General features: G+C 37.3%; 1 protein-coding gene and 1 pseudogene across 1 annotated transcript in view; one reads left to right on the forward strand and one right to left on the reverse strand.

Moving 5' to 3' along the window:
- The window catches only part of RSPO2 (R-spondin 2), a 156,356-nt gene that overhangs the window by 48,104 nt on the left and 94,047 nt on the right, over positions 1–14,205 (forward strand). The gene's annotated exons all lie outside the window — the stretch shown is intronic.
- LOC144237772 (CDKN2AIP N-terminal-like protein pseudogene) lies at positions 10,277–10,616 on the reverse strand (annotated as a pseudogene).

Raw genomic sequence — 14,205 nt, forward strand, 5'->3', positions numbered from 1 at the left:
ACCCATTCATTACCCTTCTCTAGGCACAACTACTGATATTTTTTTTAATGTTTTTTTTTTTTAATTTATTTCTAGGAGAGAGAGAGAGAGAGACAGCGTGAGCAGGGGAGAGTCAGAGAGAGAGGGAGACACAGACTCTGAAACAGGCTCCAGGCTCCGAGCTGGCAGTCAGCACAGAGCCCGACGCGGGGCTTGAACCCACAAACCGCGAGATCATGACCTAAGCGAAAGTCGGACGCTTAACCGACTAAGCCACCCAGGCGCCCCCACAACTACTGATATTTTATATCAATTTCTGATTCTTTTGTATGGGTTTACAACCTTGCACGCACAAACTGTCATACACATTTGGGAGCCTGGGAATGAAAGGGAACTGTTGCTTCTCCTCAAAGGCAAGGGTGGAAACTTGAAGAAAATCACTTTGAAATTGTGTTGCTTAGACAGAAAGGGGAGACCATCTTTCCTGCCAGTGTGGGAAATCTGCTGAGGTGGTACACTGCTGCTCTCCCTCTGTGCTGCCTAAAGAAGAGAAAGGAGATGGAGATGGAACTGCCTCTAAAAGGCACTGGAGAAGAAGCCTGTGTGTTTGATTACAGGGTAGCTGAGGTTAGGGGTTATGGTCTTGACAGGACCTTGGTAGCGTGGTGAGGATGGGGCTGGCTAATGCTTGTACTGGGGGATACAGTGTGAATGTGCTGTCAGCTGGAAGAGGTGTTGTGATCTGTAAAGGGAGCACCCACGCAAAGGGAAGTTGGTAAGAGTACTAACCCTTCCACAACCATGTTCCTTTTGATAATGGTGGCGAAGTCCTCACTTTTCTTCCCAAGGCCATTAAGGCCAACCAGGGAAAGGGCTAGAACTCTGCCCTTTAAGTGGAAGATACAGCTCTCTTTCTTCTGTAGCACATGGAGAAGTTAATGGGTCAACTCTATGGTACTCCAAGCTACTGCAGAATTAGGTTTTTCCTGCTTATGTGTGGCTAGGGGAGGAAAGGCTTTGCATTTAATTCAAGCTGATGTTTTAAAATAAAAAGGACTGGGCTTCATGTCTGCAAGAAGAACTGTAATAAATTTTGACATTTATGGACTATGTTCAATACTCTCTAGGTAGAAAGTGAAGATTTTCGACTGACTTTTATTTATGCACTATGTTCAATACTCTCTAGGTAGAAAGTGAAGATTCTCGACTTTTATTTATGGACTATGTTCAATACTCTCTAGGTAGAAAGTGAAGATTCTTGACTAGATACTCAACTAGAAAGTGAAGATTCAGGGTAGCAGAAGGGGCAGGTTTGGGGGGAAAAGTTTGTTTACATATCTCAGTGAGTCAGACTGTCTCGGTACAGTGGTTAATGGTTTATTTGGCAAAGAGATACAATTGATTTGCCTTTCAAATCCATGATCTATAAAACATTGTCATAAAATTGTTCAAAATGATTGAGACCAAACTTTGGAGATTTTTCCTTTAGTATTAAATGTTGCACTAAATTTGGCATATCTGGAATACATAGATTGTTAAACTAGACTGTTTGCTCCTGGACACTAGGAGCCTTATTTTCTAACAAGCCAAGTAAAAGGTATGTATGTTAGTTGAAGCTTTTTAGTTGAAAGGTGCTCGTTTTAGCAATATATTCTTACCTAATAGCAAACATCTATACTAGATGTGATGCACTGTGGTGGACTCTTGGCACATCAAAATATACAAGAGGTGATATTTGCCTTTGAAGAACTTCACTTCTACTGGGAGAGACCTATAGACAGCTGGGTAATTTCATCATAATATAACAAATATATAGTAATAGAAGATAGTCCAGCATGTCTCAGAGGGCATATTACAGTGACCCCTTAAACCCTTCAAAGTGGTTAAGAATTTCAGAGGCAGCTTCCTGGAATTGCATATTCCTTTTTAAGCGAGGAGATTGTGTTATTTACTTATTATTCTCTATGTCCTATATACTACAGATACAGTCATAATGGTTTGTTGAATGAATAAATGAATGAGTGAAATAGAGCAGATAAGAGCCTTGAATTATGAATACAAAGTAACTAGAAAAAGTCACATTGGGGTGAGATATTTTAGGGGTAAATGGTGAAGAGTGGAAATGGAAGCTCAAGAATTTAGGGCTGGTGTTTTGTGGAGGGATGTAATCTAGTTCGGAGATGAGTTTGGGCTTGGTTTTGGAGAAGTGGAGACTATAGTGGATTTTTAAACAAGGGAAGTGGTAATACTTGTATTCAATTTAGAAATACCTCTTGAAGTGTAGAGGAAGGATTAGATGGAGGGGAGAGTTGGAAGCATGAAAGTGTGTAGACTTGTGGAAAGCCCAAGTTCTACAGTGAGAAATATATGGTCATAGAAATGCAGGAGAGAGACACAAGGAGACATTGGAGAGTGGAGATTTTAGGTGTTGGCAACCAACTGTGGTGAGGGATGGAAGTTCAGGATGGATGTAAGGTGTTGGTCACTGAAATATAAGCAGAAGTCTCCTGGATAGAGCTTCCAGAAAAGCTATTGCTTTCTTGTAAAAAAAAAAAAAAAAAATTGAGAGAGACCCAGCAAGTATATACCCCTCTCCCTACCTGGACTGCCATGCAATTGATGCCTCCTATTGCCTCTTGAAGAAAAGTGGGATCCTAAAAGAATGCTATGCAACTAGTAATGTCTGACACAAGGTAAGGTAACTATTAGTCTTCCTATCACTAGTATTAAAGGGTACCAAAATCTTTTAAAGAACATCTTGAGAAGAACATTACATACCAACAGGAGATTAGTATATTTTCAAGAAGAAAAACATGTGGCTGTCATATCTTTAACACCATCCACTCAATTGGCAAGTACTTTAGCACTTCCTAAGACTGATATTGTCCTAATCACAGAGAATAACAAAAAAAAAAAAAAAAAAAAAAAAAAGATGATGATTCTGGTCTTTCCCACCCAGCCTGATCTGAATGAAAAGTGTGAAAAATAGAAACTCCCAAAGGGAAGTTTAAAAGCAGCATGTGACTCCAATGTGACTCAGACCGAAAGACTGAGGGAAACCCACAAAAAGGAAAGGCTACCATGGAGTGTGAGTCAGTTTTGCAGAAGATCCAATAAAGATAAAAGTTGGAAAGGGTTCTATTTTATTAGTAACAAGAAACTGTGTCAGGTAGCTCACTATAACATTGTGAGTTGAATTCATTTTGTTAGGCTTGAAAACATTAGTGACTATGAGGTTCACTGACCAGAAATAATAAATCTTGTATTAAGTTGATGGAAGTTGATACTTCTCTTGTATTTATATTGAAAATAACCTATATTGCATTGGCTACACTTAAATATACCACCATACATCAGTTTTCAGAACTATTTTAAACATATATGCAATAACGTGCAGTTCTTGGACTGGCGTGAAGTCTGTTTTCTTAAAGTATGAATTGTTGAATATAATAGCCAAATCCCCTAGATGATCATGAAGGCATGAAATTCAGAGTACTGGCACTTTTAGATTTTCATGTTTTACAGAAAAAAAAAATCGTCACATTTGGTGATACATGAATTTATTTTTAATGCTTTATGTGGATTTTGTATCATTTCCCTACCCACTTTCCCATTCTTGTTTAAGGCTTTGAGACATCTTGGCAAAGAGGAACAAAGAGATTTAATTCGTACTGAATATGAAAGTCCTCAGGCCTGGATAATGTCCGTATTTTTGCTAAGTCTGGAAAGTTATAAGTTTCAGCCAACACTGGAACAGCTTGAGAAACTGTTGAAATCATACATGTATTGTTTTGTCTCTTGTGTAGGAAAGTACTTCTGTGTGGCCTGGTTTTGCTTGATGTGGTCCTAGTTAATTTGGTTGGCTGCTTGAGGTCTCTTGTGTTGACCTCAGGGAAGTTTGGGAAATATTGGTTAATATGCCACAGTGTGAGAAGGATTTATAACAAATGCCATGTATCATTATTATAGGCATTCTTTCCTTGTAAACTCCATATTTGATATAAGAATGTATCGTGATAGGGGTGCTTAGGTGGTTTAGTTGGTTGGGTCCAACTCTTGATTTCAGCTCAGGTCATGATCTCATGGTTGGTGAGGTCGAGCCCTGTGTGGAGCTTTGTGCTGACAGTGAGGGATTCTCTTTTTCCCTCTCTCTCTGCCCTTTCTCCCTCTCCAATAAACTTATTGTGATGCTTCACAATAACTTAGATGATTGATTCCCTCATTTCCCTCCTCAAGGAAAGTAAAACTGCTTGCTCCTTTACCACCCCAAAAGGGTCTCATCATAAAATAAGGTCGACCTGCGTGTCAATCTTGAGACTCTTGTTTTCTGCTAAGATTTAAGTGAAGTCGTAGTGAAGTCCGCTTTTAGTAAGAAAATATAAGTATGAATTCATGGTATAACTTTGTCCACAATTAATAAAAACATTATAGCAAATTGTGTTTTATATTCCTCTACATCAAAATAATTAAGTTTTTTTCAATTGCTGAATGAAGCAATATACTGTAGAATTAGCCCTCAGATTCTAAAGGCTTTTTGTTACTTTTCTAACTGGTAACAACTAGAAAATATCTGGAATTTGAATATTTTAGTATTTTAACATTTGGCTATATATTTCTCTCCCTTTAACTTTGTAAATGCTGTACATTGGAATCTTTAGTTTGAAATTTCTTCTAATTTCACCCCTAAAGTAGAAAATTTCCTAAGTAAGGATAAATTCATTACAAATCTAAGAATAAGCAGATTTTTTGTCTTTAAAACTTTGTTTTTAATGAAAGTTATACATAAGATATGGTTTGGAGTCCAATAATTCTACCAGGCATCTTTTGAATAACTGACCTTGTCCAGATACCCTCCCACCTCCCTTTCTCCAAGTACTTGCAGCTCTTTTAAGTTTTTTATTAAAGTATAGTTGATGTATAATGTTACATTAGTTTCAGGTGTAGAAGATCATGATTCAATTCGACAGTATGACATGTTACACTATGCTCGCCATAAGGATAGTTACAGTCTGTCACTCCGCAACCCTATTCCAATACCATTGGCTATATTCCTATGCCATACCTTTATCCTGGTGACTTAGTCATTCCATACTTTGAACTCTTCTAGAATCTTGGGATACTTATGTTCATAACTCTTTATAATATGCTTTTATTATTTCTCCTCTACATTTTAGTTTGAAGAATTATGTATTCAATTTCCACTATGGGAGATAAGAATTAGCACACCTTCACTATATTCTCCCTTGCTACACACAAGTACAGTTCCCCTCCCTAGCCTCCCAGTAGAGTTATAGTTTGGAAGGATGAAGACCTCGTGTTTCTATTCCATAACCATGCAAACACAGCTGAGCTACATAGCACATATATATTTATTGCATTTCCTATTCTGCATTACTTGTTTTCTCTGGAGATGGTTTCTCTTCTATATAGACATCCCTAATTCAACTATAAACTTTTCTTTGGTTTTCCTAAATCTCTTCCTAGTGTATAAGAAGATAATAACTATTTTATTAGTTATATCCTTAGGAAGAAACTTCTTGCAGAGTTTGATCTCCTGCAATCTAGAGCCTCCTTCATAGATTGCTCTACAGCCTCCTTCATAGATCTCATCCTGCCATTTTTTCTTCATCATCTTGGGGATTCCTTTTGTCTCTAACTTGTGTTTGATGCCCTATTTCCTGGATTCCATCCATCTTTTACTTGAAAAAAATTTTTAATTCCCTGTTTCTGTGGAACATATCTTTCAGTAACTTACTGAGAGATATTACAAAGGATACATACGTTTGAGACTTGCCTGTCAGGAAATGTCTTTATTCTGCTCTATAGATGACTCTTCTGATGTTTTTGGACACTTCCTGGAGATCTTCTTTAGTCATCTCCTAACTCTCAGACTTCAACCTCAGGATGGACCTTCCCTTCTAATTCTCTTAATTTCCTTTCCAATTCTTTTCTTGCACCCAAGTGCATGGTGGAAGTTGGGAGAATGTGCTTCTCTAGAAGAGCACCTTTCCTTTTTCTGTAGCCTCACCCTCAAAAGTTATAGTTGGTTTGTGGTTGTCAAAGAGAACTAGAGCTGATCAATCATTATAGTTGTAAAAGCAGATTGTATTCAGAAATCACTTCAGGTGAAGAAAAGAGACTTTGGTATAGAACTGGGTGCAATTCTGAATACAACCAGGAAAAAAAATGGAGATTTACAGTCAAGGATTAGGGTGGGGGAGGGGATCGTGGAGACAAAACTAGTAAAATGGTAGGGTGATATTCTTGCTAACTTAAAGGATTCCTGCTAAAGGTTGGTCCAAGTAATCAGATATTAAGGGTGGAGGAAGAGGAATGTGATCAGATATTAAAGGTGGAAGATGAGAAATGTGATTAGACATCAAGGATTAAAGAGGAATCTCTCCAAACTCAGCAGGATTCTTGCTACTACTGGTCTATGCAGGCCCAGGAAGGACAGGTCCAAGGTCAAGTCCTACTCAAAAAGAGGGTCAGGAGCCTGACAAGTGTGGTCAAGGAGGAAATCTTTGTGATTGAAGTTCTTGTGACTTTACCACATTGGTTCAGATTGTAGAGAGTAAAAAATTTCTCAAGGTAGTCCTTGTAAGACACTCATGGGGTATTTGTGTTTTTTTGTGACCTAAAATTAGAATGTGAAATAAAGAATAGTACCACAGACATCTAAATAACCTGCTGGGGAGAATAATGTTTTTTTTTTTTCCCCAAGGCTAATCATGCTCAGGTATTAGTCACAGTGAAGAATTTAAATATGTATATCAGAAGAGTGATGAAACTTTATGTCTAAAAACTCTGTCACCATATAATTAAAGAGTGTACTTTGGCTGCTTCTATTAGGGTTCACAAACTAATTTAGATCTAGGAATCCCAGGTGTAATGTAGGGCATTTTTCTACAAAGGAAATATGTAGCAAACTGGGCATCCTTAAGACTGATTAGTTTTAAATTAGTTTATTATTTTAGAGGCATATACAGATTCTACTTTTGGCTGTCAATATGCATCTCTACCAGGAAGTAGAAGGCCAAGCCAGTGGGAAGAAATTTAGGGCAGGCTCTTGAACTTACCTGAGCATACAAACATAGGAACAGGCAGATGAATTTATGTTCACAGTGGTGGAAAAATATAAGGATGAAGGCAAAAAACCCCAACAAACAAAAAAGGTGAATAATAAATGTGAGAAGTGAAGTTTCTAGTTTAATCTGAAGTTATTAGTATAGGGTTTACAGGATTCCTGAGAATTTTGAGTTTTTAAATCCTCAGGAAATGAATTTTGAAATCAGGTAGAGAGCGCTCTTATTTATCAACAAATATATAACATACCTGCTCTTAAAGGGTCAATATACAGGTATTGCTTGTCCTTGGGGAGGAAAGAAAAACAATAGGAATCTATTTTTTTTTTGTGGCATGGATATGAATAGTATTGATAGTAAGAACACAGCCTTATTCTAAGATGGGGTAAGCAGTGGTACTAGAAAATATCACCTTACTCAACTAGTTTTAAACTTATGGAACTGATTAGTCTAAGAGGAAGTAGGGGTGGAAAATATAAATAACCTCAAAAATGATTTAACTAAATTTGTGGATTACAGATTTATAATGGGTTATTACAGGGAACTAGGATGTTTTGGGTACACTCCTAACCTTTGAGGTTGACATCAAAGAGCAGCCATTCTCCCCACAGCATGTCCCCTGGTGCCATCATCAGAATCCTGGACAGGAAGGATCATGAGTCTGATCCAGTGTGGCAAGACCCATTAGGCTCTGATCGGTGCCAGATCTGTGTGGGTTGTAAATTTAGGGTAAATTCCAATATGAGGGTAGTAAATTTCAATGAATGAAAACTTGAAAACCTTAACTTTAAATTGCCTAATTTTTGTTAATTCTCGCTTATTTAGTGTACTCCTGACGCTTATTTTTCAGCTCTTTGGAAGATCTTTTGTTATGTAGCCTGTGTTTATGATTGTATTTTATGACCTCGTAGTTTCCCATACTGTAGATTGAATAGGATCAACTAATAGCCCTGGGAAATAAATCTTCCACCCTTGGGATTTCTCTTGCACATCAACCCATTCTCAATTTGCAGTTTAAGATTGAAAGAATAAAATAGATTCTACTTCATTTTTCACTTTTAGTTATTCTGATAGACAAATAGATGATTCCCCTTACGAATCAGTTTTAATCTATGTATAGGGATACACAAAGATAATTTTAGTGTTTTCAGATTCAGAGATCTATTTTCCTTAGAACTTGTTTGGGGAGGGAGGGGTATTACATTCAGAACCTTGATCTGCATGCCTTAAAGCAATGTGCAGGAATCTACCAGGGACCTTGTTTTAAAAAGATGTCAGTTCACTAGGTGTGGAGTGAGGCCTGAGATTCTGCCTCCAGGTAATGCTGCTGCTACAAGGCTGAGAACCACATTTTGCAAACAAGACTTTCAAGTTTTACTTGCTAATGGAGCTCTGTAGTTTTCAAAACCAATCTTGGTCTCAGCTTTCTCTTAAAATGTTTTTGGAAAGTTTAAGGAATAATCAAAACAAATAATTTGAATGGACAAGATCCAAAGGTTCTAGTTAGATGTTGAGCTAATCTAGAAATACTTTTTTTTTTTTTTTTTTACCTATTCTGAATTCCACCTTTCTTCCTTTTCCATTTTAAATATTTCCATTCTGTATTGAAAATTGTGACCAAATGACACAAATGTTTCTTGATCCTATTAAATTTAAGCACACACACATGCACACACTTTCAGTTCTGTGTATTTTGCCTAATTATTGGCAATAAACTTGGTAAAGGGATCTGAGGCTTACAAATGTTCTACTTGGAGGAAATTGTAATTAAGGCTATTAATACCTTTGGGTTCCTGTGTGTATTTTAAGCAAATTAGGATTTTTTGTGTGTCTTTTAAGGAGACAGTAACTCTTCCCTGTCCAGTTACGTTCTCTTCTTGGGTGAGCATGTGCATTCAGTGCATGTGGTTGAAAGGGCATATGTACTTTGCTCTTTCATGTAAATCATTGGTGTAAGTGAAGGGTTTGTTTTTTCTCAATTCCATATGTGAAACTGGATAACTTAAAGTAAAAACTAAGAAATGGAGAGAAGGGGTCCATTGTAATTTGGTTCCAAAATTATTTAAAAAACCAAATTCTTTAAATAATTTTTAAAACATTTAAGACAGAACAATTGTTATTACCTTCTATTTCCAAAATGGCATTGTTCCTATTAAAAAAGTAGTATGTTCATTGCAAGACATTTATGAAGTACTGAACAGTATAAAGAAGATTGATTCATTTTTACCTTCTTACATTAACCATGTTAACATTTTTGTGTCTATTTTTCTAAGATTTTTCTGTGTGTATATAGAAAGTAGAAAGTTTCTTTTTCTAAAAATTAAAACTGTAGTTAACATACAGTGTTATATTAGTTACAGGTGTACAGCATAGTGATTCAACAATTCCATGTATCACCCAGTGCTCATCAAAATGAGTACACTCCTTATTTTGCCTATTTTACCCATCCCCACCACCTCTCTCCCCCTCCCCCCCAGGAGCCATCAGTTTGTTCTCTATAGTTAAGAGTCTGCTTCTTGGCTTGTTTCTCCCCCCCCTTTGCTCATTTCCCCCCCTTTTGCTTATGTTTTACATATGAGTGAAATCCTGTGGTATTTGTCTTTATTTGACTTATTTCACTTAGAACTATATTCTCCAGCTCCCTCCATGTAATGGCAAGTGTTGGGGTACCCAGGTGGCCCAGTTGGTTAAGTGTCCAACTTTGGCTCAGGTAATGATCTCATGATTCTTGAGTTTGAGCCCTGCGTTGGGCTCTGTGCTGACAGCTCAGAGCCTGGATCCAGCTTCAGATTGTGTCTCCCTTTCTCTCTCTGCCTCTCCCTGGTTTCTGCTCTCTGGTCTCAAAAATAAATAATAAAATATTTAAAATAGTTTTTTTTTTGTTTTTTGGGAAATTCCACATTGTAAAATTCATGACCTGCAATTGTTACATTACCTTAAAAATAAGAATTTTAACAAAGTTTAGCATTCAAAAAGTGAAAATAAAGTGCATGATTTATAAATACATAAACATCCATGCACACTTTTAGAATGATAGCTACTGTAAGAACAAGACCTTTTAACTCTCCAATCTAGACAAGACTGTCATTCCAACTGCCTCTTTCCTACATGTTGGAAATATCAGGAATCTTAAGAGAGCTGCTGTGGTCAGTGTCAGATTCATCCCAGCCTCCTTTCTAAGCCTGTAGCTGATGTATGATGAATCTTTTGCCTTAGCTTTGAGGCTTTTTCATTAATTCACTTCTGGTAGTAAACGGTGGCGGTCCCTCCACTTCAATTCCGTCAGCCATTTCCATCACTTTGTCTAAAAGATCTTTGTTGTAACTGCAACCCAGAAAGAAGTAGTTGGCCTACACCATAGAGAGAGACAGCAGTTGGGCCAAGCAGCCACCGCCATTGAGTGGGTTGCAATAGTCGGGCAAATGGTGTAGGATGAATTCCATGTGAACATTCTATTGCTTCTCACTCTTCCAGTGGGAGCAGAACTGCTGAGTTGGCTGCCTGCCACACTCCCATAACCAGCTCCTCAGCAGCAACCTCCCCACCCTCCATGGAGCCCTCTGCCCCTGAGGTCTGTACCCCTACTGTCTTTGTTTTAAAGTCTTTGTCTGATGTAAGTATTGCTACCCTGGCTTTCTTTTCACTCCTATCTGCATGATAAAAGTTTCTCCATCACCTCACTTTCAATCTGCAGGTGTCTTTAGGTCTAAAATAAGCATCTTATAGGAAGCATATAGCTGGGTCTTGTATTTTTATCCATTCTATCATCCTTTGTCTTTTGATAGGAGTGTTTAGTCCATTTACATTCAGAGTAATTATAGGTAAGTATTTTTTGCCATTTTGTTATTTATTTTGTGGTTGTTTTTGTAGTTCTTTTCTGACCCTTGTTCTCTTCTCTGTTTGTGGGTTTTCTATAGTGATGTACTTGGATTCCTTTCTCTTCATTTTTTGCATATCTTTTTTTTTTTATTTGTAGTTACCATTAAGTTTATATATAACATCTGCATATTGCAGTCTAGATTAAGTTGATTGTCACTCAAGTTTGAACCCATTCTTTACTCCACTTCACGTTTTAGGTGTCTGGTATCATACCCTTACATCCTTTTATTTTGTGAGTCCCTTGACTGATTTTTAGAGAATTCTTTTACTGCTTTTGTGCTTCCCACTTTTCTTCCTCTTATTGTCTTTCCTTTTCCATTCAAAGAGTCCCCTTTAACATTTCATGTAGGGTTGGATGAGTTGTCATGAACTCTTAGCTTTTGTTTGTTAAACTCTTGGTCTCTCCTTCTATTCTGAATGATAGCTTTACTGGACAGAGTATTATTTGCTGCTCCTATTTCCTATTCAGCACTTTGTATATATCATGCCATTCCCTTCTGGGTTGAAAAGATTCTGCTGAAAAATCCTCTGATAGCCTTATGGGGTTTCTCATGTATGTAACTGTCCTCTTTTGTCCTGCTGCTTTTAATATATTGTCTTTATTACTATATTTTGCACTTTTAATTATAATATATCTTGATGTGGATCTGTTTTGTTGTTGTTGTTGTTGTTTCTCTGTGTCTTCTGGATCTGGATATCTGTTTCCTTCCATAGATTAGGGAAGTTTTCAGCTATTTCTTCAAATAAAATTTTTGCCCCCTTTTCTCTCCCTTCTTCCCCAGCTCTAATAATGAAAATGTTACTACATTTGATGGAGTTACTGAATTCCCTAAGTCTCTTCTTGATTTGCCTTTTTTTCTCCTCCTTGTTCAGCTTCATTACTCTGTCTTCTAGGTCATTAATTTGTTTCTCTGCTATTTCCAGCCTGGTATTCATTCTATCAAGCCTGTTTCTCATTTTACTTATTGATCCCTTTATCGCTGTGTTATTCCTTATCTCTGTGTTAAGGGTCTCACTCATGTCTTCCAATCTTAAGCCCATTGAGTATCTTTATGATCATTACTTTAAATTCTCTCTCAGGCATGTTACATATTTCTGTTTCACTTAGGTCTCTGGCTGTGACCTTGTCTTATTCTTTCATTTGGGACAAATTCCTCTATCTTATTTTGTCTAAGTGTCTGTGCCTGCCTTCTCTGTGTTAGGAAAGTCAGATATGTCTCCTGGTCTTGAGGGTAATGATCCTCTGAAGATGTTCTGTAGGGCCGTGCAGTATAGTGTCCCTGGTTCCCCAGCGCCTAGCATTTGAGGGGGTATCTACAGTGTGTGTTGTGTGCACTCTGCTGTTTTGTCCTGGCCACTCTGCCCTTCAAGCTAGTTGTCTGTACTGGCTATCCTTGCCTGTTGTGGGCAGTGTTTGGTCCCTGGCCTGAATGTGGCAAGTTTTAATGAGGTGTACTCTGGTCTGCTTGTGAAATAGAGGCATACTTCCCCCTTTGGAATTAATAAATAATTGCCTGGGCAATATTTTTTCCCAATAAACTTTCACCTAATGGTGTTAGGATGGTGATGATCCCTGCCTTAATTAAATTATTGTATTGATGATGGCAAAATGGTGAATCTAATTATGTGGTCACAGTCATTCAAAAGCAAGATGGTAAGATCACCATGAGATAACTGGCCTGAGTTCTAAAAGATCTCAATGTCTAGAAACACAAGGAATAGTGTATGAAGTACTCCTAATTAAAAGGACCAGGGAAACAAACCAAATGCTGTGCACAGTTGATTGGTTTCTCGATAGATGGGAAAAACAGAACAATTTTGGAATAGTTGAGGAAATGTGAATATAGACGTCATATTAGTAATATTATGTTACCTGTGTGTTAAAGTGCTGAGGTCCTGCAATGGTACAGTGATTACGTAAGACAATGTTCTTAATCTCAGAAGGTGTATGTTAAATTTCACCTGAAGTATTGTGATGTCTGCAACTTACTTTCAAACAGTTTATCAAAAATATATGTGTGCATTGCTTGGGTGCCTGGGTGGCTCAGTCGGTTAATTAAGCATCTGACTTTGGCTTAGGTTATAGGTCATAATTTCATGGTTTGTGAGTTCGAGCACTGCGTCAGCCTATGTGCTAACAGCTCAGAGCCTGGAGCCTGCTTCAGATTCTGTGTCCCTCTCTCACTCTACCCCTCACCCACTCATGTTCTGTCTGTCTGTCTCTCTAAGAATAAATAAAACCTTAAAATTTTTTTTTTAAAGTTTGTGCATTTCCATACCTTTACTTCTATCCATAGATCTATGTGTGCATAGAGATATTGATATATAATAGGGAGAGAAAGCAGGGGAATGGTAAATTTTTTAAAATAATGAAGCTATTTTTTTAAATTTTTTATTTTTTTAATAGTTTATTGTCAAGTTGGTTTCCATATAACACCCACTGCTCATCCCCACAAGTGCTCTCCTCCATGCCCATCACCCCCTTTCCCCTCTTCCTTACCCCTATCAGCCCTCAGTTTGTTCTCGGCATTCAAGAGTCTCTCATGGATTGCCTCCCACCCTCTCCTCAACTATCTTTCCCCTTCTTCTCCCCCATGGTCCTCCATTAAGTTCCTCCTAATCCTCCTATACGTGCAAACATATGGTATCTGTCCTTCTCTGCCTGACTTATTTCGCTCAGCATAACACCCTCAAGTTCCATCCATGTTGCTACACATGGCCAGATTTCATTCTTTCTCATTGCCATGTAGTATTCCATTGTATAGATAAACCACATCTTCTTGATCCATTTGATAGTTTTGACAGGACTTATTCTTAGTAACTTAAAAATACCAGGATAGCTGTTTATAATAGTTTTAAACCAAAAGTGTTTACAACTCTGATGTCCTAAACCCTTGTCTAGAATTTGGAGATTTTGAAGTTCAGTTTTACAACTTAAGGAAAATCAAACATTTATCCATCTTTCTTCTAAATTCCTACTTCATATTTTCAGAAACTAACCTCAAAATTAAAAAATAAAGATATAATTCATTAGCATCTTGTTGCATATCTTATTTTGCAATATTTTTCTTAACCTATACTTGATTTTCCTTCACTTTGAAGGTCTTTAACAATTACAGAAAGGAAAGCAGAAAATAAAAATTTGTCCCTTTCATGTAATATTACCTATATCTTAATACTTGGGTTTCACTTTTCCTTTCATTAATTTTGCTCTAAAAACTTCCATAAGCCTTAGGAAACTTTAGCCTGCTTCACCTTTCAT

The sequence above is a fragment of the Crocuta crocuta genome, unplaced genomic scaffold, assembly GCF_008692635.1.
Source record: "Crocuta crocuta isolate KB4526 unplaced genomic scaffold, BGI_CrCroc_1.0 scaffold240, whole genome shotgun sequence".
NCBI classification, from domain to species: domain Eukaryota; kingdom Metazoa; phylum Chordata; class Mammalia; order Carnivora; family Hyaenidae; genus Crocuta; species Crocuta crocuta.